Raw genomic sequence first — 26102 nt, 5'->3', positions numbered from 1 at the left:
TCCGTCAATAAGATATAGAAACACAGACAATATGAGATTCATCTCATCTTAGATCCATTAATTTAGGAATCTACAATTTAGGTGAATACTACCAACTAGTCATCCAGGTTTCAGCTATAATGAATGGAAAAAGCAGATCTTCCAAAGATGGTGAGTGCCACCTATTTCAGAAAGGATGGGTTGTTCCTGCCTCCAGGTGCCTCCTTCAGCTCTCCTAATTCAGCCATGCATGCAGGTTAGGAGAGTGTTACCTCCTTGGGAAGTCATGATGCACTTGCTTTGGGAAAAGCAGCAGATGAATGAGAAGGAAATGATGGAACATCAGCCCCAGCGAGGTGCTGCTCAGGGGAACAAGGTGGTCAACGCACAACAGAGAGAGAGACCGAGCATGGGAAGAGGCGTGTGTTCATGCTCCACATGTTCCAATGATGAGCTGGTCTGCAAAATAGCAGTTGTACAGCTTCAGGCTACAGACCCTTAAATTTAGGTGCCCATCTTTTATGGAACAAAGGGATCTCTAGGCCTAGATTTAGTTTCCTAAACACAGGTAGATAATTAGTGCTGGATGATCTGTCCTGGGCTACCAAGATAGATGCAATAGATATAAAACAGGAACCTGTAATGGTTATGCTCTTCTGGACCAGCAGGTAGAGGTCAGGTGAGGTAAGCTAGGACATCCCAGTTGCCACTTGTTTGGGGGCATCTGAACCAAAGGATAGAGCTTCATTAGTTAAAATACGCACTTAGGAATGTATTTCCCATATTGATACCAATGCATGAAGATACATCTTCATCTGCACTCTGCATCTTACTTTAAAGGGTCCAGTATCTTTCAGCTCTGTGCAGATACCTCATATAACCTCAGGCACCTCAACTAGGCCTAGACACCTGTGATAGTTTCGGTCTAGGCCTTCCTGGAGACCAGCTTGTAACCAGGGAAGTACCCTATGCTCCCAGTATTCCATGCTATCCTTTACGTAACCAGAGGTATAAATGAGAAAGGAAGAGAAGCCTTCGCTCTCTTCTCTTCCAGTGAGGTTCAGGAACAGTAAGTCACCGCATTGGTCTCACTTATCTGGAAGCTGAGGCCTGCAGCGACTGCTGTTGCCTGCCATGTGGGAGGTGGAGAGATTTGACTGTGTCTGGTGACCCTGCTTTCCTTGAGGGAAGTGGTGAGATTTCATTTTGCTAGTTCTTTATTTTGTTAGTTCCTAGGTTTTGATTGTGCATATCTGGTTTGGTTTTGTCCGGTTTTGTCCCTTTTCCCCTTTTCCGTTTCCTTTTTCTTGGGGAGGGGTTGTACAAAGTATTCTCACTGTATATAACTGTGATACATGTAAAATATATTTTTTTTTTGTATAATTTGCTTGGTTTTGGTTTCTTTCAGTTTCTACAGTTTTTCTTTCCTTTACCCAAAAGGGGAGGGGAGGGAAAAGGCTTTTGCTAAGTTTTGGAGACTTGGCAGGAAGCCAGCTCGAAACTTGATCAACACCCATGTGCAGGCAACTAAACAGAGCCTTCTGTATCTGGTTGCAGAGATTTTCTCCCAGACCTATCAGTAAAATGTGAGGCACACCTTTGGAACAGAAGAGGTTATAAACGGTGTGACTGCACTGGCATAGCGATCCTGTTTGAGGTACTTGTATTGCCAGCACTTTGCAAAATGTAATTATATCATATCCATCTGCTTTAGCAGAAAATCAGGGGACCACTACTGTGCTGTGAAGGACAGTCCTACATCTTTAGCCGTTCTGAGATATCGGTGTTAAGTGACCTGTCTTCTAATCAAGGATGCGATGATACTGCATTTCACGCATAAAATCCGAGTGTACGAATTCATTCAACTGTCTTTAATTTGAAATATGGGCATTAGCAGTTGTACAATTTGACAGACTGATCATTTTTATGATGTGTCTCTTGGTATGGCAAATATTTTATCTCTTCATCACCTGCACTTAAATCTTCCTTGCCTTTGGATGCTGTGCATGTGCAATGTGTAATAAAGAAACAGAATTACCTCTCACCCTGGAGAAGGTGATCCCTGCGAATCAGCACGGTGGCTATTGGCAGGCAGTACACATCATTTGCATTGTGGCTGCCTGTACCCTGCTTGACCTACATATGAATACTGCAATTCACCTAATCCCTACTGCTTGCCCAAAAAAACTCCAGTATAAAAAAGTATGATAATTGCTGCTGCTGCCTGTCACAGGCATAGCATCATACCATAGTATTCATGAGAACTTATGCAAAATGGTGCTCAACTGACAGGAAAATTAAAGGGTTAATAAATTCAGACCCATTATTTTTCACTAACTGAACATGTAGGAAATAAAGGAGAGGTTTTCTTTTGGCAATAAATTAGCTCCCACCCTTCTTTTGTTTGTTATTACAGTCATGGTTCAAAGCCCTCTACAAAAACAAGGTCCCACTTTATTATAGGACAGTCAGGTTCAGAGCACAGCTTGCAATAAAGAAATTAGCAAACCAGAAGCTGCAATTCTGTAGAAACACTCAAAAACGAAGAGGATTTAAAGTGACAAGATCCAATTAAATTTAATTACCCAAGCTGTATTTTCATTTTAACTGACACTTTTTATTAGGGAGCCACATGCACTAAAGCTAGAAACCTGGGCCAAATTGCATCCCAGTAATACAGTTATCTTATGCAAAATTCTGAGTATCTAATTTTCTAAAATGAAATTAGAGACATGAGGTTTGTAAAAGGTTCTCTTTGTCTGATACTATAAGATGCTGTTTGCAATGTACCTAAACTACTGTATATCTATGCTACAGTAACACCTGATGTACCTAATAAAACTGATTATTGGGAAAAGGTTTTAGCACACCTTTATTATTTTTTAATATGGAAGTATTCAGTATAAATCAGAGGTTTAATCACTTCAGTATAAATCAGAGACTAAACAGCAAGGTTCAATTCAAATCTAAAACTCTTGAAAACTGAAGCATAAAATATGATTCTGACAAGAGAAAGTTATTTATGAATCTTTTAATTTTAAAATTAAACAGGCATATAAAGCTGGACCAAATGATAATTTTATCATCATCTTATTTGTTCCCATGGCAGAAAAGAGCAAAGAAGGGCTGCAGAGAACAAACCACTGTGACACACTTAGGAGTTCTTTCCATGCCTCTGATTTTAAACAATACATTGCAAAAATTTTGAAATAAAAAAATTGAAAAACACCAGGTGAGTCACTGAACAATTGATAAGAAAGCAAGAGAAGGGATATATTTATTTAAGAAGGTCAAGTCAGTGGGAACAGCCTAGTTTGAGACCTTTAGCATGAGGATTTAAGAAATGCATGAGATTGTATGGTGATCCTTCCATCCCGAGTGTTGAGTAGGATGTGCCAATGCCTTTGGTGGCTGTGAGTGGGAATATCACTGGTGTCAGCACCTCAGTGCCCACATCATGCCTGCTGGCAGCCCTCACAAGGAGTAGGATTAGCACTCCCCCAGGAGCAGGATAAAGAATGAGTGCACGCTGTCTCCCTTCCTTGGCTGGACCATAATTCCCCCATCAGTATAGCAATAGTCCTGCTCAGTCCCACGGAAGACCTGCACTGCTGTGCTCCCTCCAGCCATTCTTCACAGCCTCTCAGGCTGGTAGAGACATGCATGGATGGCATGAGGGCCTCTCCTGCCAGCAGCAACAAGACTCTGAAGGGCTGTTGCAAGGAGGCCAGGACCAACCACAAGCTCCCTCTTTTTTTTGCCTGGAGGAGAGGAGAGATGCTGAGGTGCCAGGCTTCAGAGGGAAAGTGCTTCCCCACATGAACTGTCTCCTTTACAGGTATGCACACAGCGTTACCAAGAGCATTACCACAAACTGCATTTGAGAAAGTGAAGTTGGCTCCCTTTTCTGTCAAGTACTGCTTCTAAACATATCAGGTTTCTAAGCAGAAGAGGGCTGTGCCTACAAAGGCTCTGTTTTGGTATAGGAGAAGGGAGAGGAAGAGACTGGGATAGAGTCCCAGACTTTTATTTGTAAAGTGTGAAAATAAAGAATTCAATTACCTCATGGGAGTGAATTCAGAGCCAAAAACTTATCTGTAATCTATTTAAAGAGTGGAATTAGGTGCAGCCACAGTCGCATGGCTCTCCACGCAGTTTCTCTATCATTCCTCTTTGTAACTTTTCAGCTTAATTTCCTGTGAAGACAGTAAAGAATGTGGGTATTAACACCTACCAGAACAAACATGGTGGCAGACCTGTTGGAGTGGCTCCAGAGGAGTGCTGCAAAAATGATCACAGGGCTGGAGCACCTTTCCTACAAAGACAGGCTGAGAGAGTTGGGGTTGTTCAGCCTGGAGGAGAGAAGTCTCTGGGGACACCTTATAGCAGCTTTCCAGTACCTAACAGGGGCCTACATGAAAGCTGCAGAGGGAGTTTTAAAAGAGCATGTAGTGATACAACAAGGGAGAATGGCTTCAGACTAAAAGAGGGTAAGTTTGGATTAATACAAGGAAAAAATTCTTTACTGTGAGGGTGTTGAGGCACTGGAAGAGGTTGCCCAGAGTAGCTGGAGGTGTCCCATCCCTGGAAGTGTTCAGACTGTATAGGGCTTTGAGCAACCTGGTCTAGTGGAAGGTATGATTCTACTAATACCTTAGCACTCTCCTCTACCCACATTAGGCCAGAAGAGTAGAGCTACCACAAGAATTGGATCATTTATTTACCAACTTTCTACTTAATAACACATTTGAAAAAAAAACATTGCCATGCACATCCTCTCCCAAAATTGAATAGCTTCCTTGAGGTAGTGCCATATGATATATTACAGGAATTAGAATGTAAATGCTTCATACCATCACTTTTATTTGGAGGTGTCACCCTGGCTAATTGCATGCCCCTGTCCACAATAGCAGAAAGCCTGGTGGTGAAGTGGTTCATATTTGAGGCAAACTCATAATCTGTTACAGGAAATTTTATCCAGTGAAGGAGGCTGGACCAAAGGGGAAAAATGGGGCCATAAAACAAACAAATCCCAATTTTCATGAGCTACTCTGGCTCTGTTCCTCTACTGGAATTTTAAATGTTTAGACCTAAGATTGACATTCCTTCGAGGAAAAAGAAATCTATGTGCTCATATATTCCAAAAGTAGGAGTATTCACAGCTAACTTAATGAATACCTTCCCCCAGTAATAGAAACACAATGATGGCCAGAAAGTATTCAACAAAGAGCCACCAAGCTTACACAGGTAAGTTAGGCCAGTTACTGCAGTTGATTGCACCAAGGGGACCATGCACTTAGCATCCTTTCTGGCTGTCTCTTACCTCCTATCCTGAACAGCTGTTACATACTCCCAAGGGCTGCCTATCGGAAGAATCCAGAGAAAGTCTCAAACTTGCCTTCAGATGCATACTATGACTCCTTACTGGGTCCACCAGCAAACCCCAAACCCACTGCACGTATACATGAAAGGTCCTTTGTCAGACACATTCTTTTCCTTCCTCCTTTCACATCAAAATTAATGAGGGAAGAAACAGGTTTAAGTAAAATGCACTATAAAAAATTTTTTTTAAAGATCAAGTAGAAAGAAGGGGAGAACATACCTATGCAAAATGTAAAGGGCTACATTATCCCAAGAACCGGGACTCCCCATCATGGCTAACCCCAGTTCATACATGGTTATGAGCTGTTTGTGAACTCACATGTGTCCCATGCCCACCTTTGTATGACCCCCAGCTCCTCTGATACCTATCTTCGCAGTGCAGCATAGGACAAGTGGACAATGGGACAGAGGTCTTCACCATCCTGATGTAATTTCAGATCCATTCAGCTCTCAAATCCCAGAAATCCTGAGTGAAACATGGCTTGCCAGGTACTGATTTGTCTCCACTTTTTTGCTTCTCACTGCCCAAGCAACACAGAAATTCAAACACAGTGTATGCTGATTCAGTTGCTAATTATAAAAAAAAAAAATTACAAACATGAATAATTTTGATACAATTCATTCTAAAGATACTACACATATTATAATCTGCCCTGACTAGCCCTTGCTGTAAATAAGACTAAGGCCTAACTCAGACCCTTTGAAGATAGTCCTTCTCCTGAGAAAGACAGGAGAAATGTTCATGGTGGTGTCAGTGGGTATCTGGGGTGTCACCTTCATACTCAGAAAGCAATAAAGTAGAATCTGATTAACATTCTGGACAACTAACTAACAAATACATTTCACTTTACTACCAGTCTTTCCTAAAAGCAGCAATAATGCAAAAGAAATAAATTGTCTTTCTTTGCATAAAACATTAATTTCTCTAACCTTTTATAATTTTCTTGTTATTTCTGTCACTTTTGATATGTTTCCACCTTCAAGTATTCATTAAATGTGAACATTATAGGACACACAGAATAATCAAAGAGCTTCTTATTCTTCCAGTTGAGGGATATTTAGTGATGTGATAAATCAGTTTAACCAAGATATCAAACATCAAGCAGATTGTCAGAAAAAAAGAACAAGCTGTTATACAAGTCATATACATTTTAATTTTGTAACTTCCAATTACCTGCTCAGACAGCTTCTCCCTTTATTGCCATTCAAAGTCCATTAATTAAAAGTCACACATTTAAGAACAATGCCTGAAGAAAAAAAATCCAATTTCAGCCCATAGCCACATATTTGTTTAGAAGGATGAATGACTGAAGTGGAAAAGCCCACCCAGCATCCAGTCGCACACATACCATGAATGGCTCTAAAGTGCCTTTCGGGTGAGCAAACAAATCGTGTAATTCTATCATGTGCTGATTCAAAAATAAATGCTGGCAGACTCAGTAGGCTCTGTCTGGCTCTGGAGGGTGTCTAGTTTCTAGCACCAGGGAGAATTAACAGGTTTGTAGTCATTTCCATGCAAGTCTGTAGAAACAACTATAGAAGTCTATGGAAGGTATTCATTAAGATTGAAAATGGGGGAAACAGTTTCTCTTGGATGAATGAAAATATGTCGTTTAGCTGGTTGGTGAGCCTTGCTCACAGGTTCTGAGCTAATTCAGTCTTCAGATTTGATGTCAGAAGAATATTCCCCCATACTCCAGACTGGCTGTGCTTGCTGGAAGGCCCTTCATTCTCCATAGGATAATCTAGGAGGTTTTTTAACATGTCCCGACTCAGCACAGGATTTTGGGGTTTGATGGGGGTCTTGGTCTCTCCTGCTCTCTTTCTGAGACACACTGTTTTGTGAAGCTTGGTCATTTCCTACAGGGCTAGGTCTGCACTGACATGCTGAAAGTGGCAACGCAGTCAAAGCATCCATTCATGTCTCAGGCTGGGTGTCATATTTCGAACATAGAAGACAATGATTTAGTTTTACTACAGTTTGTGTTCTACATCTTCTGTAGGACTTTAGTTTTCATGGTGGTCACCTTGAAGTCTACAAATTTTATTGCACATGTATATTCGTGCATACATACAGAATCAATCAGAATGAAAAATATACGCAGTTAATTTGACTAAAGAATGCTGGAAATAGGTCCAAACAAATGCCAACACTTCATCAAGCAAAGCAAGACTGGGAGAAAATCCAGAGATACCATTTGTTTGCCTGGTTAAGCTGTATTGTTATGCTCTGTCCTCCTTCAGTACACCCCCACTTTTTGTACTAATCTTCTCTACATCTACTGCCAGCTAGGCCAAGCTCAAACAGCAGTGTCAATTCAAGGGTCAGAGAGGTCAACGGTGACACCCGATTTAAGTGTTATTCACTCTGATGCTGTGACAAGACAGATACAGCATGGCCTGACTAAAGTGATGTATGTTAAATTTGTTGCAAATTACTGGCATGATGGATCTATTGATGACCCATTCTAGCTGTCAGGATGTCTCTATCAGTCTCTCAGTTACGCTTTCTCCTGATGCTCAACCCCATCCCCCTCTGACTGCTCCCATCAAACACAGGGTTGCTTCACAGTCCCTGAGAAACACCAGGTGCAAAGCACAGGGAAACAAAGCATCAGCATCTGCTGTGAACCTGAGGAGCTTTGGAAGTCATCTCGTGAGGGATAAAAGTTTGGTGATTTATAGACTTGTGTCACTGTGCAAGTTTGCATTATTTGGACACCTATAAAAAAGATTTGTTAATAATAGCACTTCAAGATAATTCCTCTCTTCATGCAAAATGTTGGAAACACAATTGTTTGAGCTCTTGCTTGAAGCACCTCACTCATCTGATAAATGCTCAGAAGCAGCACAGTTAGGTTTTTAGCTTTTGCTCTCAAGCAAAGCTGACCCAAAACATCCACAACTGAAAGTGGGAGAACAGAAAAAGGCAGACAGAGACTACCCAGAATGTCTCCTTCCTACTTCTCCCTTCTCTTCCAATCAAAGGAATATCTGGCTTATGTGGCAAGTGACACCACAGCCGTGGGAGGGAAGGACAGCAGCCACTTTAGAGCAGGTTGCTGGAAGAATCACAGCTTTCCTGCTGCCCAGTGCAGCTGAGACTCTTCCCTTCATGCCCCATGGGAAACAGGGTATGTGTGGGAACCCAGGTCTGACTTTTGTCTTTGCAGTGCCGGAATTTGGGACAGGCATGGAAGTCCAATTTAGTGAAACAGCGTGAAACTGATGGAGACCAAATCCTCTCAAGTATAATAGATCATTTCTACTTTCAAACCAATGTCCCTCCTTTGAGTGCTTTCCCCTGGACGGGTGCCGTAGTAATTACAGAAGTACAGCCCTTACACACATTTTAGCGCAGATAGGCAAAGCCCCTAGTCACGATGATAAACTATATCCCATTCCATAATTACATTTAAGGAACACCTTATGTGAATTTCTTTGAAAGCATTCATATTGTTTGGTTGGTTTTTTGCATTACCTCCACTGTAGCTCTGAGGCTTCCTAAGTTAGTTTTGTTCTTCTTACTTCCTACTGCTTCTGTACCTGTTGTTCTTTCCTTCTGACCACAGAGTCAGAACGCCTCTGTCTGAATGTCAGAGTCAGAATGTCTGACTGACATCTCTTTCATCTAGTGTTGCAGAGCAATTTTGTGATTTCTTCACAAGCAGAGGGAGAGTGCAACTCATTGCAGTCCCTGTATTCTCAACAATTTGCATTGATGGCCCAGGTGTTTCTGCTCTCCTATGTTCTCTTGGATTACACTGAATGTCACCCAAAAAACAAGGATATTCAGGAATGTTGAAGTGCAGTGCCCAAACTGGAGACAATCATGATAGTTAGTGAGGAAGAGAACATTTGCAAAGCTGAAGATGTTCTCAGAACACACAGCTATTAGGAAGGACCATTAGGGAATATGGGGAGTGGAGAAAACTGCTTTATTGCTTTCAGTTGAACTTGTCATTGGAAGACCAATATGGCTATTAAATTTCCAGTTCCACTAACATCTTCAGCATTTTTCATCATGACACATATCTGACCTCTTCTATTTTAAGCTGAGTAATCAGAACCCTAAAGAAAGTAAGAACAGCAAAGAAGCTTGGGCAACTTTATTTTAGAATTGGAATAGTGTCAGACAAGGTTGTGGTTCCCTAGTTCATTTTAATCCCTTGTGACTGTTCATCCATGGCAGAGATGAAACACTGACAAGCAAAAAAAGACTCTTGAAAAAATTGTGGACCCTTCAGCAATTATATGTTGCTAGAAATAAAAAGAATTTTGCTTAGTTATGTGTGGATTGAATTGAGTCCCAAAATAGTACAATATCTGTACTTAAATGTTACACTCAAAATTTTCAGGTGAGCCTTAAAACATCTTACAGCATTATAAATTATTATATGTGGTATCCAGATCTACCTTTCCTTCATCATAAATAAACGCAAAGCAGTCACCTGGATGGTCCAGTGCCTAAAAAAGAGAGCTCAGCTCAGCTCAGTTCATACTCTGGAAGCCATCAGGTGATGCTGAGAAAATAAAGATACGAAAGGTAAAAGAAAGTAATTTTCAAAAGTCTCCAGCATGATTTGCTCTTCTCTTGTGGAATTTTTTTTTATTTTAATAAATCCACCAGCATAGGATCACATTAAGACTCTTTCTTAATAGCAGACTTTCAAATCAGAGCACTCATATGTATTTATCTGAACTTCATATCATCTCAAAAACTGACAACGTGAGAGTCATGGCACTCCTCAACCACACTACAGCAAAATGCAGTAACTTATCACACAGTAGTTAGGAAACACTGGCTGACAGTGAACACTGCACCACATAGAAAAAATCATAGAATTGTAGAAAGGTTTGGATTGGAAAGGACCTTAAAGATCATCCAGTTCCAATACCTCTGCTGTGGGGCAGGGATGACATTCACTAGATCAGGTTGCTCAGGGTACCATCCAGTCTGGCCTTGAAAACCTTCAGGGATGAGACATCCACAGCTTCTCTGGGCAACCTGTTCCCATACCTCACTTCTCTTTGGGTAAAGAATTTTTTCCTGATATCTAATCTAAATCTTTTATTTTAAAATCTTTCCCCCTTGTCCACATCTTATTAGCAAGACTGACAGCATTAGCTGCTATGTCCCTGTGCTCTGCTTGTTCCAGGAGGCTTAATTAAATTATTATCTTCAAAGAATTTGTCTATATCTCACAGAATCACAGAATATGCCGAGCTGGAAGGGTCCACAAGGATCACTGAGTCCAACTCATGGCCCTGCTGTAACTCTCTTGGTGACACTGGCCAAGAAGATTAAAATATAGCTTTAAGTTGTCAGATAAGGGAGTTGTCCACACCACTCACTACCACTTGTTGGAACATTCTTAGCAGTCATCCCAAGTATGAAGGATATCTTTTGGGGACTAATCACCATAGCATACTCGTCACCTTCCACTCCAAGGGCAAGGCATGTTTTTATAGCACCATCTTTACTAACATAAGCAGAACACTTGTGTGCATACACATTTTTAAGTGTGTATGCACACAAGACTGATCTCCTTTAGGGAAGAAGATGTCAACACAGAATACACTTTAGCCATGGTGACTTATCCTACCCTGCAAATACTAAAAGTTCTATAATAGAGCTGGAGAAATACATGTAAAATTTTATTTCATTACTGGATAATTTAGAGACCCTATTTGGAGAACTAATGAACCTAGTGTAGAAAACAGAAACACTTCACATGGAAGTGAACCCCTTTCTCCTTACCCATGGATCTATTTCCAGTCCAGCTGGTAGAAACACTCAGGTTTGCTCCCTCTTGGCTGGAAAATTCATTCCATATGTCTAGGTACACACGCATAGAACATCTAGTGTTCTTGTGATAAGGTGAGTGATTTGGGGTGGAATTTAACTTCTTCAGGCAAAGGCAGAAATTGGACCAGAAATTTCACTTCCTGGGAAGGTTCTAACCACTAAGCAATTGCTTTGAAAAGCTATATTTCAAAACAGAGTGTGAACTACATCCCATTTTAAGAGTGAATCTTGTATCAAACCCATCAAAGGAGTTAAATGACAAAGAATGTCCCTTCTGCTTTGGTGATGCTTGGAACCAAAATGCTCAGTGGTGTTGAGATCCACACACAGAATTGTAACCCTCAAGACCCAGGGAAATTCATGATCAAAGACCACAGTGTGTCTGATATAGAAGCACTTACAGTCTTAGAGTAACAACAGAGTGAAGGTTGTTGAGGACAGTCATTTTGAAAGAAAATAGCTACAATTCATTTGAATCCCTTTGTCCATAACCCCCAATTTCTGAAAATTAATAAAATCAAAGCCTAAGGTGATTGACTTCAGACATGAGTACATTTTTTACTCTAGGCATGGTTATCCCCATGGTTTTGTATCCTCTTTCTTTTCTTTCTTTCATCCTTATTTTCTTTCCTCCACTCACTCTTTCAATCCTCCACACTTTAGGTATCTCTTTCTCTTTTTATTATTTTCTCTTTATTTCTTTCTCTTTTCACCTTTCCTTCTTTTTCTTTTCTCTCTCTTCTCTGCTCTGCTCTGCTCTGCTCTGCTCTGGGGTAGAGAAAAAAATAGTGACTACAGCTTTTCAGCCCAGTTCAGGAAAGATACAAACATCTGTGGGACTATCACCCTATAAAGCAAATTCTCTAATTTGTCTTGGAATGGACAGATCTTTAAGTGAATACACTTGCAGGCAGTGGAAAGAAACTCTGGAGTAAATACAAAAAATATTTTATGAAGACATAAAAAGACAGACAACTATGACATCATACCTTACTACTTGCTATTCAGAAAGGAAGAAAAGGGTGTTTTTTTTAAGATACTATAACATGGCATATAAATCAAATATGGATATTTTGTTGTATTAGTACGTTTTTTATTATGTTAATATGTTCCTCATTGTATTGGAGAAATCTATGTCTCTAGTATAATCCAAAAGACATCCAAATATGAAAGCAAATCCTGGCTAAAATGATCCAAATTCCTTACGCTTATTATAACAGTGATATTTTTGTCATGTTAGAACCTTTTTATGTTACATTACTGAAAACCAATGAAAATGTGATATGAGAATTGCATATGCATATGCACATAGTTAATAATATTCATCAAATTACTATTTTGAGAAACAACTTTTCCAGCTATAAAATGAGTAAAAATCACAAGGTCATTTCTAACAGGTTGACCTCTCTGAGCAATGCCACTCATCATCTCCTGCAGAAGACTACCTGCAGGTAAACTCCTGAGACCAGATAATATGCCTACAGGAGACTGAAGTACTGAAGGGATATAAAAGTGCTGACAACAATTGTCATTTGCCATCAGTAATTCCAAGGAATTTGGCATTTGGATGAGGATAGCTTTCAGCATAACATTTCTTCCAAGTTGTATGACCACATCTTGAGAGATCCAGGTTGAACCTATTGACCACATCTACGTATCTCTGACCATTAAATTCCATCTCTTGATGCCTATACACTGGGGAATGTCCTCAATGTTCAGAGAAGCAGGTATGTACCCATGACTACAGAACAGGGCTGCATAAATAACAGCTTTAAACTATTATGATTAAACCTTTCAAAAGTCTTTCCAAACAGCGATGTAATGATGATCGGATTAACATCCATCATGTAATAATAATAGGTAATGAATAATATATCTTGATTACAGCTCATCTCAGGCCAATTATCACTAAAACAGATATGAACAAAGCAAGCCAGATGGTCTGTTAAAGAATGTCTATAAATATCCCATCCACGCACCCTCTGGCATAAAGTGCCAAGATCTGCTTCCACTATTCACAGCAGGGAGTACCTTTCTCAGGGAATAATCTTCCTCAGCAATTTGTTGAAACTGAAGTCCTTATTTGAAACTGAAGTCCTTATTTGAAGGATAAAGTACAGCATAAAGGGGAGTTATAAAGAATAAAGTTGGAATAAAGTTGGAATAAAATAGAAATGTAAATGCAGGAAAGTCTTGTGGTAGAGTGTCTCTCAAATATGAAGAGTCTGTACCATGTAACCTCTTTGTGACTCTGATGCTAAACCTCCAAGATAAAATAAACTTCCCACAAAATGGCTCAGTAACAAACAAAAAATGATTGTGTATGAAACCACTCAAGCTATAATGAGACTAATGCAATGTGCAGTGCTTTAAATTGCTGAGAAGTTTGGAATCTTTTTTCTTTGTCTTTCCTGGGGCTTCTCTGTGTGCTGTAACTTCTCTATGCATGGAGAGTATAGTTAGTATTTTCATTTGCTACCTAAGTAGCAAATTACCCTGTAAACAGCCCACAAGAGCTGGTCTGTAATTGAATTGTAACTGTTGACTTTAGACATTTGGTATATTTGCTGCAAGAAGTAAATTTTCAAAACTTCATCTTGATGCAGTCAGACAAAATGAAAGGTAATATTCTTTATCTGCCACAGATTGCTGCAGATGAACTGCTTTCATATGAGCTTAAATAAGATTTAGTGTATTCCATCCTTCAGCTGGCCACAATTGAAAGTGATCAGGATCAATATAGCTGCCCCTGAATGCAGCCCAGTATTGTGCATTACAATAGAGGAAATGGCTGTATTCAAAATTTTCCTGTGTCAAATTAATTTCCATGTTATCTCCAAATTCAATTAGATGGGAACCCCGTGTAACTAAAAAAGTGTCCGACATCCCTTAGTGACAAATTACGGTGCTTAGTGTGCATATCAAGGTGAAGTGTTGAGCCTTGCTAATCTTCTCACTAATTCTCAATTACCGTAAAATGAAGCCATAAATCACACAGACAGGGGATCGATGGAAATGTTGTTTTCAGGGTGATTGGCAGCCTCCCCAAAGGTTTTCTGTAAGTTGGTTTAAGGTTACCATTCTCTAAGGGGAGGGATGAGGTAGTCTTGCTCAATCTCTATGATATAGGCCCACAGGCCTTTTGGGGATAGTGGGGAGGGACAGCACCAATTTCAGCCCATCAGACATCCAATTTTTCTCCTTTTCATACCTGCTGTAGTAAATGAGAAACAAATTAAATTTCACTCCACTATCTCCACAGAAACCATTTAAATTTTTCATGGAAACTAAATTGTCCCTAGACAAATAGCCCCCTGATTCTATGAAAATATACTGGAGCGCTGGGGACAGAAATAAATTTGTGTCACTCTGGATATGCCATTCTCTGTAATGTCATTCAGTGCCGGCCAATAAATGAGTCCCTCCTGGAACACAATGGTAAAGCCTTGTGCTCTGGTGGATTTGCATTGTTCCCCCACTCTGGAGCGGTCTAATATTCTTCCTGTTATTAATTTGCAGCCTAGGTTTTACATTCATGAGGCCAAGATTGAAATGTAAATGAGGCACAAAATAAGTAGTCAGCAGTAGCCCTGGCCGAGCAGCCTGTGTCATAGACTCATGGACTTACATGAAAATAGTTATCACTCAGAGAGATTAGCAGCTCAGAACATCAATCACTGCTGCAAGGAAACAATGAATAAAATTGCCCCGACACGAGGAAGGAAATTACCAGAGCTTTAAAGTGGAAAGGGAATATGTAATACTACTACCTGTTGTCGAAGCACTAAGATGGTTGTAATAAAAGAAGATGGGCTCCTTCTCTCGCTCTTTCTTCCCCTCCCCTTTTTCTGTTGATCGCTGATATTTAAATTGTGCCATTTTTCTCATCTCAATTTATCTACTAAATGAGCTGCAGTTCCTTGGCCAGAGGTATATGATACTTCACATAACACTCAAATGAAACCCACAGTTTTGAGTCTGAACCAGCTTTAAAATGATGACACCCTATATATCATCCAATCTCTTGGCAAACAAATAGGTATATAAAGCCAGAGTCCTCATGTTTCAGGGAGGCTCAGAGGATGCTGGACTTCAGACTGGGAGACAAAAGTGATTTTACTCTGCCATTGTGCTTTCCTAATTCTCAGATGGTACAGAAGTGTGCAGGACACAATGCAAGTGGGGTATTCCCAGGCCAACTCTTCCTCAACTAACTCTGAGCAACTCTAAGGAGCTCTCCCAGGACCTATCAATAACCAGGATCTGGAGAAGATTCAGCTAATTTTCCTTTACTTCATTAGCTCTGATCACACTCTTCAAAAGAGAGTTTGTGGAGGTTGTGGAGCCTCTCTGCCTACTCAAAGCTATCCCAAATTTCTCCTGATGGCTGGAGAATTTTCAGGTGCATGTATCCATAGATAAGAGTGGCCGTGGTGACCTTGGTCCACAACTTCTGCTCAGATAAATAATTTCTTAAAATGCACTAGTTCACACCTCTACTTAGTATAGCATGGTTTCTACAGTGATATTAAATTTGTATAGCTGAGTGCTCAGAAGTAATACATTTTCTGGACTAATTCTTCACCTTATTAGAGTATGTTACATTACCTGTTGGACTTTTTTAATGTGTGTGTTCTCCGTATTCAGTAAATGCAAACGACTATTCCATCTGCCACAGTTAGTTTTGTCTTTATGAGGACATTTGCTTGATTATTACGTCTGGATGGCAAGAACACTTTCTTACAGTGCTCGTTCTTTAGACAACAGAGATATAGCCACATTTTACTAAGAAACTGCCAGTTTTGGGTCTAACATTTCATTCCCCAAAATTTAGATTTTCAACCATAAAAATAGCTTTTAAAGTGTGTCCTAGTAAAATGAATTCAAAGAAAATGCCAAAAAACCCCACTAACCCTTCCTATTCTGAGGTAGCTGATAAATGTGGTTGGTCACAAGAGTGACACACACATATGCCTCTGCAGTGGGCAGGAGCATCCCTCTGGCTTTCACAAAGACACTGGATTCCTTCTCATGTATCTATCTTCAAAAAATCTGTTTGCAGGGAGAAGTGTATATCAGGAAATGGTTCAGACTGGGTATGCTTTCAGTTGCCATACAATTCTTAAGACTGTTCAAAAAGATATCAAATATGAAACAGTTAAGAATAAAATGTCTCCCTCTTAATGCAACTTGATTTGGGACATAAGATAAATTATTTAAAACTTATTGCCTTAGCTATCACATTCCATGTAACACCTCTCAATTAGGATGTAAATGTTTTTCATGCACAAATGCCACAGGATTCTGAAAACCTGTATGTTTTGATACCAGTTTTTAAAACAGGCAAACTGAGTCTTAGAAAATTGGCTTAGGAAATTGGCAATATCAGTAAGACTGGAAACCAAATCTCCATTTTCTGTGCAAAACACTAGATCATGCTGCCTTCAGAAGTCAGCTTTCTATTCCATTCCTTATCAGGAGGAAGAATTAATTAATGTATGTAAGACATCGAAGTAAACCAGTAGAAAAATTCTGTGTGAATGCATGATATCATGAATATTTCTTGTTATATAGACAATGGACATTTTGGTCAAATAATCCCTGGAGAATCAGGACTGAGCTGAACAAAATATTAGCATATCAGAGCTATTGCATATCAGAGAAAGCAACACTTGAAAAGCTACTTTTTTCGCAATAGAGATGCTACTATTTTCATTACATGTTCATTTTAAAAGCACAATACAGCCATATACAAAGCGAATTTTGAACAATAATGTGTAGTAATGTGTTCAGCAACCTTTATTCTGTTTCTTTCTGCAGAACTTCACTAAAGATAATGCAGACAGAAAAGAAAAGGAACTTAAAAATTTAAAAGAAGCAAAAGTCAACATAAAATCAGAGTTTCAGCTGTGTATTAAAACGTTCTTTAGAGCGTCTGAGGAAGTGATCATGGGTGAGCTTGCAGAAGATACTGAGCCTTAAACTGCTTTGTTCTTTTTTTGCCTAGCTTAAAAAGACAAAGTCAGGCCCAACTTGTTACTGTAGCTTTAGAGCCCAGCAGCAGCATGCAATTTGTGGCTAAGGAGCACAAGCAACACGACTTACACGGTTCTCACACCAGGCATCAGCTTCTGTTCTCAACCCCCTCCTCTTTTCCTCATGTTGCCATTGTCTTCACTCTTAATGTCTCAGAGTATCTTTTTAATTGCTTATCAAATGGATAGTTATTGTATCATAAAATCTTCAAAGCCATTTCCTAGTCCCATTCAGTTGAGGAGCTGAACTTTTATACAATGATATATCACAATGGATTATGCTAATAAGCTTGTTAATAGCTCTAGCGGTGTTAACTGAGCGCATTAAAACAAACTGGTCCTTGCAATAGATTGGGAAATGTTTCATAAGGGGCATGTGATCTGAGAGCGGTCACGACAAGGCTAGTAAATAATAGCAGAAACTGGCATGACCAAAGAAATACTCACCTAAATTATTTATATGTTAATCAAAAATACAGTTGTTAAGCAATATCATTAGTTCATTACTAATTGGTTTATGGATTTGTGATGAATTACTTATTTGCATGCAAAGTAAACCCTCAGCCTTTTGTTCATCATTTCTAACCTTCGAATCTTTGCAGGTTTCCTCTCTGCAGCCCTCGTCCTTCGCTAAAATGATTACATCAGCTCGTCAGACAAAGTAGATTTTCCAGGTAAAGACATAATTTTCTTCTGAAATATGTGCAATATACTATTGTCATATATTTTTTAAAAGTCATAATATATCAGAGTTTCATGCTTAAGAGATATGCAATTAATGCTATACAGTGTATATTTCTCCTTAACCTCCACCAAAAATCCTACACTTTGAACATTTATTAGTAGTGGAGACAGTGATCTTGTTTTGTTCATATATATCAAGTTGGACTGTCAGGCATGATATTGTGGGGAATGTTAAATTCCACTTTGCTTATGATCAAATTGGGCTGAATACAGCCTAGGGACTTAAGCACACCTCCATATCTACTGTGGGACATCCTAGAGATGTCCAGGGTGGTCTGAACAAAGGTGAAGATCAACCTTTCCTGTGGCACCTGAAGTCACTGGCAGGTTTCTTAATTATGAGGTTTTCAGAACTGCAGTCTCTCATCAAGCACTTCTCGTCCTTTGTTTCCGTCTCTTCCTCATCTTCTTATTGCAGCTTTCTTGTCATCTTCTCTGGCTTTCTACTTCCATTTCCCTCTGTGTAACATTTTCTCTGCCCAGTTGCCCCCTCCACACAACACAGTGACTTGTGTTCCCAGCTTGCACCCATTTTTTTCTAGCCTCACTACTTCAGACTGAACGATCTAGACCCAAGAACTATCATTGTATTTATTCCACTTTTGAGGTATTTTCCTTGTAAGGAACGCTTAAAATTCCTTTATCCTTTTTGCATGTTCCTTATCTCTCTTTCCTTTTTTCTTTTTCTTTCCCTTTTCCTTTTTCTCTTTTCCCTTTCGCTTTTCCCTACTCCCTTTCCTTTCCTTTCCTTTCCTTTCCTTTCCTTTCCTTTCCTTTCCTTTCCTTTCCTTTCCTTTCCTTTCCTTTCCTTTCCTTTCCTTTCCTTTTCTTTCCTTTCCTTTCCTTTCCTTTCCTTTCCTTTCCTTTCCTTTCCTTTCCTTTCCTTTCCTTTCCTTTCCTTTCCTTTCCTTTCCTTTCCTTTTCCTTTCCTTTCCTTTCCTTTCCTTTCCTTTCCTTTCCTTTCCTTTCCTTTCCTTTCCTTTCCTTTCCTTTCCTTTCCTTTCCTTTCTTTCCTTTCTTTCCTTTCCTTTCCTTTCCTTTCCTTTCCTTTCCTTTCCTTTCCTTTCCTTTCCTTTCCTTTCCTTTCCTTTCCTTTCCTTTCCCTTGCCTTGCCTTGCCTTGCCTTGCCTTGCCTTTTTCACTTTTCTTTTCAAAACCATTTTAGTGCAAAATCATGTAAACCATGAATATAATTAAATTAATATTGTACATCAGCTTGAAACATTTTCTTTTGAACAAATTTCACTTTTCTCTCTCAGAATGCAAATAAGAACAATTATTTTATATTTAGAAAATATATTTTTCAAGGAGTTGGAGGTAAGTGTAAGATTCCCAGAGTTTCATCACATATTGTTATTATTAAGATGAAGTTGCAGATGTATTAGTGAAAATACATTTGCAAGGACCAAAAGTCCAGGATATGAAAGCAACGTTATGTGAGCAAAAACTCGTCCAGGTAGAGGAGAACTCTCTTCCAACCAGTCTCTCTATGTAATGAACATTACATAAAAACCTCTTGACATGAGGAGAGCAGACTTCAAGCTGCTCAGGGACTTAGTAAGATCAATCCCCTGGGAAAATGTTTTTGCAGGTCCTGGGGTCTATCAGTACTGGTCACTTTTCAGTCACCTCTTAAGGGCACAGGAGCAGCAATTCCCAAATGTCAGAAGTCAAGCAGGAGAGATAGAAGGCCAGCTTGGCTGAACAGGGATCTTCTCTTGGAAATAAGATGGAAAAAAAGGTGTATGTCCAGTGGAAGCAAGGTCAAGTGACATGGGAAGAATATAGACATGCTGCTTACCACTGTAGGGAGAAAAATTGTGCAGCCAAGGCACAGTTGGAGATGAACTGGCCAGAAAAATGTGAGGCGCAATAAAAAGAGTTTTTTCAAATATATTACGGTCAACAGGCAGTATGGAAATATCATCAGCTCATTACAGGATGAGGATGGTCACCTCACAAACAGGGACAGAGACAAGGCAGAGGTGTTTAACACTTTCTTTGCCTCTGTCTTCTACACAGATGACAGACCAAGGGGATACCAGTGCCCTGAGCTGGAGGACCATGACTGTGAGAATGATCAACTCCCAGTCAATGCTGAAATTGTATGGTATCTGCTGCTCCAGCTGGATCCAAACAAATCTATAGAGCCTGATGGGATTCATCCAAGAATCCTCAAGGACCTGGCTGATGTAATCACAAAATTTCTCTCAATGATTTTTGAGCGGTCTTAGGAATCCAGAGAGGTCCCAGCTGACTGGAAGCTGGAAAACATCATCCCAATTTTCAAGAAGGGCAAGAAGCAGGACCCTGGAAACTACAGACCTGTCAATCTCACTTCAGTGCCTGGTAAAGTTATGGAGAAGGTTATTCTGGGAAGTGTTGAAAAACACCTGGTGGACAACTCAGTCATCTGTCACTGACGGCACAGCTTCATGAGGGGGGAAGTCCTACTTGACAAATCTCATTTCCTTTTACAACAGGGTAACCCACCTAATTGATTTAGGAAAACCAGTGGATGTAATCTTTTTGGATTTCAGCAAAGCTTTTGATACTGTCTCTCACAGTATCCTTCTGGACAAAACGTCCGGCACACAGCTGGATAACCATGTTACCTGATGGGTGAGCACCTGGCCCACAGGTCAGGCACAAAGAGTTAGAGTGAATGGAGTAACATCAGACTGGCGACCTGTCATTAGTGGGGTTCCACAGGGAACATCTTAGGCCCTGTGCCCTTCAACATCTTCATTAATGACTTGGATGCAGGACTAGAACTAAGTTTGCTGATGACATTAAATTGGGAGGAGCTCTCAACTCCCTCAAGGGCAAGGAGGCCCTGCAGAGAGACCTTGACAAATTAGAGAGATGGACAATCACCAACTCTATGATGTTTACCAATGGCAAGTGCTGGATTCTGCACCTGGGATGGGGCAACCCTGGTTGTGTGTATAGACTAGGGAAGGAGAGGCTGGAAAGCAGTGCTGCAGACAGGGACCTGGGTGGAGGCCCTGGTTGATGGCAAGTTGAATATGAGTCAGCAGTGCCCTGGTAGCCAGGAGGGCCAACCATGTCTGGGGGTGCATCAGGCAAAGCATCACCAGCCAGTTCAAGGGAGGTGATACAGTTCAAGTGTTTGGACAATACTCTCAGGCACATGGTGTGACTCTTGGGGGCGATTCTGTGCAGGGATAAGGGCTGGACTCTATGGTCCTTGCGAGTCCCTTCCAACTCGGGATATTCTGTGATTCTGTGATTGTACCAATCTACTCTGCACTGGTGTGGCCTCATCTTGAATATTGTGTGCAGACTGTGCACCACAATACAAAAAGGACATTAAGCTATGGGAGACTGTCCAAATGAGGGCCATGAGGATGATGAAGGGTCTGGAGGAGAAACCTTATGAGGAGCAGCTGAGGACATTTGGGTTGTTCTGCCCAGAGAAGAGGAGACTGACAAGAGACCTCATTGCAGTCTTCATGAATTTTATGAGGGGAAGTAGAAGGGTGGGTACCCATCTCTTCCCTCTCATGACCAGTGACAGGACTCGAGGAAACAACATGAACCTGTGTCAGGAGCAGTATAGGTTGAATATCAGGAAAAGATGTTTCATCCAGAGAGTGGTTGGGTATTGAAACAGACTCCCCAAGGAGTTAGTCACAGCACCAAGTCTGTCTGAGTTCAAGAATTTATACAACACTCTCAGGCACATGGTGTGATTCTTAGGGTGTTCTGTGCAGGGCCAGGAGTTGGACTCGATGATCCTTGTGGGTCCCTTTCAACTCAGCATATTCTGTGATTCTATGAACTAACCAAATCTCACCTTTCAAACATATCCTGTCGTTGCTTTGCATTTCCCTTACAGAAATCTATCTTCTGAATATCTTGAAAGCCTTTCTATCAGTTGACCTTCTAAGATTTTGTCTTTGCAAACGCAGAGGTTGTAGTGCATTTTCCAGCGACTGTTGGTTGTTTTTCTTTGCTATTTATCATCCACAATCTGCCTTAGCCCAGCAAGCCATGCATCACAGTCTAATCCAAGCAAGTCTCACAAGGACAATAAAAACCTGACCAAAATGAAAAAGAAAGTGAAAGATAACTCAGAAAAAGACTACCCAAGATAACTAACAACTTTTGATGGTGTGGTAAAGCAAATTTATTATTACTGATCATAATTTATTGCGATGTAATAACAGTAATAATAATAGTAGTAATAATAATAATAATAGTAGTAATAATAATAATAATAGACAATATAAAAGGACATCGAAAGAGGCTCCTGCTTCCCAAATATCTCTTGTCCAAAGAGGTGAATGTAGACAAGGTATCAGAAAGTGAAACTTCACGTTAACACTGTACTGACTCAAAAGAAACTGAAACCCTGGCTCATCTCTGTACATGTCTGTTGCTAACTTCAGGACACCTGCAGAAGGTGGCCTAGCAAAGCTCAGGCCACCCAGTGTCCCACCCAGTCTCCAAAACAGTGAACCTTAAGTTTCGCTTTCTCTCTTACAGTCATATAATGGATTTGGATTGAGATCTAGCACAGACCTCTACACGGGTCTGCATTCACACGGGAGGTGTAAGCTGAGTTTGGGATCGAGTCCTGTGGTCTACTCCACAACTGTAGCCAAAGAGCTGAAGCAAATTGCTCAAGCCTGCACAGGAAGTCAGTAACAGAAGTAGAAAGTAACATCCAGTTCAGCCATGCCTTGGTTCAGTATCACATGCAAGTAAATATTGCAAAAGCTTTGTAAAATTCTGTATCTTTCTGTGGTGGAGACCTTATGTCAGAAAAATCCATGTCCAGAAGTCCTCTTTAAATTAATCTTGGATGAATGCAGAAACCATGATGAGGTTTTTTAACTCCTTATTCCATGCTGAAAGACAAAAAAAGAAAGATTCCTCTTTTTCAAGCAAATTAAGGCTGAAGAAATGTGACAACTGACTATGAAAAATTTCCCACTAACCTCTCACAGCATGAGAAAGCCAATGCATATATTGAATCTCTTCTTTGCTGCTCATATGTTGCAATCCTGACTTTATGAAACTACATTTGTGGAAGAGTGGAGGAAAAGAAAATATTTTCTCCATGATCTCTCAGTTCTTAGACCTTTGCTGACACAAGAAGACTTTGGCAATTATGTTAGTCTCCTTCCCTATACCTAGAAAGCAGATTTGTGTTACAGCTATTTTAGTAAAGAACTATTTCTGAAAACCTAAAAGAAAATTGTCAAAACACATTATTTTTCACTTAATTTATGGCTCTTTCAGAATAGAATAAGAGATTCAATGCTTTTTCTACAGAAAGACCAAGTCACAACAAAATCATTCCAGCTTACAATCTGATTAGACTTGTCACCTCACTTTTAGATAGTTAAAACTAGAATCATAGAGTCGTAGAATTTTCAAGGCTGGAAAAGGCGTCTAAAGTCATCAGTTCCAACCATTGATACAGCACTGTTGAGTCCACCAATAAACTATGTCCCAAAGTGCCACATCTACATATCTTTTAAATACCTCCAGGGATGGTGATTCTACCGCTTCCCTCAACAAACATTTTGGCAATAACTTTTTTCCTGATATCTGACCTAAACCTGCTCTGGTGCAACCCAAAGCCATTTCCTCTTGTTCTATTGCTTGCTACTTGGGAGAAAAGATTGAACCCCACTTCACTACAATTTTCTTTCAAGTAGTTGTAGAGAACAAGTTCTCCCCAAGTTCTTCAGGCTAAACAACCCCAGCTCCCTTAACCACTCCTCATTACACTTGTTCTCCTGACCCTTCACCATCTCTGTTGCCCTTCTCTGGACACACTCCAGCACCTCAATGTCCTTCTTGTAGTGAGGGGTCCAAAACTGAACACAGGATTCAAAGTGTGGCCTCACCAGTGCTGAGTACAGAGGGACAATTGCTCCCCTGATCCTGCTGGCCACACTAGTTTTGATACAGACCAGGATGCCATTGGCCTTCTTGGCCACCTGGGCACACTGCTGGCTCATATAGAGACGCATGGTGTTGTCATGACTGAAGTGCAGGACATGGCACTTCACTTTAATGAACCTCATACCATTGGCTGCAGCCCATCAATCCAGCCTGTCTAGATGCCTCTGCAGAGATTTCCTACCCTCCAGCAGACCAACACTCAACATGGGGCCATTTGCAAACTAACTGAGGGTGAACTCAATCACCTGGCCCAAATCATCAAGAAAGATATTAAACAGGGCTGGCCCCAATACTGAGCCCTGAGGAACACCACTTGTGACTGGCCACCACCTGGATGTAACTCCACCATCATGCTCTGGGCCCAGCCATCCAGCCAGTTTTTTACCCAGGGAACTATGCACTCATCCAAGCCATGAGCAGCCAGTTTCCCCAGGAGAATGCTATGGGAAATGGTGTCAAAGGTTTATTTAAGTCCAGGCAAACCACATCCACAGCCTTTCCCTCATCCACTAAGAGAGTCTATCTATCACAGAATGTGATCAGGTTGGTCAAGGAGGACCTGCCTTTCATAAACCCATGCTGGCTGGACCTGATCCCTTGGTTGTCCTGCACGTGCCATGCGATGGCACTTAAGGTGGTCTGCTCCATTACCTTCCCCAGCAGTAAGGTCAGACTGACAGTGCTGTAGTTCCCCAAATCCTTCTTACAGCCCTTCTTGTAGACGGGCATTTGCTGACTTCCAGATAACTGGGACTTCCCCAGTAAGATAGGACTGTGGGTAGATGAAAGTATCTCAGTGAGCATTTCCATCAGCTCTCTCAGTACCCTCGGGTGGATCTCATCCAGCGGCACAGACTTGGGTGTGTCTAAGTGGCACAGCAGGTTGCTGACTGTTTTGCCTTGAAATATGGGGTCTTCATTCTGCTCCCTGTCCCTATCTTCCAGCTCAGGGAACTGGATACCTAGACGACAACTTGGACAACTATAAAAGACTGGGGCAGAGAAGGCATTAAGTACCTCAGCCTTTTTCTTGTCCTTTGTTTCTATGTTTTCCCCTGGACCCAATAAAAGATGGAGAGTTTCCTTAGCCATCCTTTTGTTACTGGTTATTTGTAAAAAATATTTTTTCTATCTTTTACAGCAGTAGCCAGATTAAGTTCTGGTTGGCGTTTGGCCTTTCTAATTTTCTCTCTGCATAACCTCACAGCACCCTTCTGAGATAGTTTCCACTTCAAACCTCTCTGAAGAAGGATCTGACTAAGTCCAGTAGATATAAAATCATGGAGTTTTCTGAGGTGGATGTAAGGAACTTCACTTATCCTAGCTAAAGTTATACTACCTGTTGAATGCCTGAATTTGTTGATGCTGACTTGCACGTCCATGTGGGAATTATTGGATTTTTAAGTAATGCAAATCCTCAATTACACAGGCAAAATTAAGATTGGAACTACTGCAGCTCATTTAAGCACTCGAAGGCCAGAACGACTCAACTACTGCAGCAGAGTAATTCCTAATCAGCAGCAGTGAACATGAGCCAAATCTGTTTCCTGAAGCAGGGAGGGAAGACTTTGGCAGACCTCAGTCAGCAAATGGAAACCCATTCTCTCTCTCACTACTATCTTATAGACCTTGGCCTACCTTCCTCCCTCTAAATTGATTATATAGAGGTTTGTGGAAGGAATCAACTTTGTCCCCATGTTTGTGCTTTCATTCACCCCAGGCCTCCCAGCAACTGCCAATCCCAGCATGTATGGCAAAATGGGACTGATGTTGGCTTTGGTGACACAGCTTTAATGAGATTGGGGGTGCCAGAACACCCGCAGGATGCCCCTCAGACACCCCCAGCCTTTGAAGACCTGGAGTATTTTTGGGCAGTAAGTTGTTGTCTTCAGAATACCATGCTTTCTTCCAGGGAAATGGTGACAGGGACTGTCCTCATCCTCTGAGGCTGCATTTTCCATGGCTCCTTCCAGGTCTTACCTTCTCACTTCTCTATTCATGAAGTTACTTGGCCAAAGAAAATAGTACAGGTGTATATCACTCATGCAAAAGGAGGTGTCAAGCTGGAACCCATTCACAAGGAGAGAACCTGACATGCTCTAGTATGACTACCATTAAGGAAAAAAACAACAGTCACCAGTAGATATCTGCCTATGAAAAAAGATGGGATGAAAAGTGGAAGAAATCTCACTTTTTTGTTAGCCTGATTG

At 40.7% G+C, this 26102-nt stretch overlaps 1 long non-coding RNA gene and 1 pseudogene across 1 annotated transcript; one reads left to right on the top strand and one right to left on the bottom strand.

The window, feature by feature from the left end:
• Nucleotides 1-690: 690 nt before the first annotated feature.
• On the top strand, nt 691-3160 carry LOC108641601. The gene is made up of 3 exons (XR_001922117.2): nt 691-1172; nt 1537-1636; nt 3031-3160. It is a non-coding gene; the product is annotated as an uncharacterized LOC108641601 (long non-coding RNA).
• A 7127-nt stretch (nt 3161-10287) lies between these two features.
• On the bottom strand, nt 10288-24984 carry LOC115307987 (annotated as a pseudogene).
• Between the last annotated feature and the right edge of the window lie 1118 nt (nt 24985-26102).

This window comes from Manacus vitellinus, unplaced genomic scaffold, assembly GCF_001715985.3.
Source record: "Manacus vitellinus isolate BGI_N305 unplaced genomic scaffold, ASM171598v3 scaffold_7_pilon, whole genome shotgun sequence".
NCBI lineage: Eukaryota > Metazoa > Chordata > Aves > Passeriformes > Pipridae > Manacus > Manacus vitellinus.
Note: the sequence above shows the minus strand (reverse complement) of the source record. Positions and strands in the feature narration are given on the sequence as shown.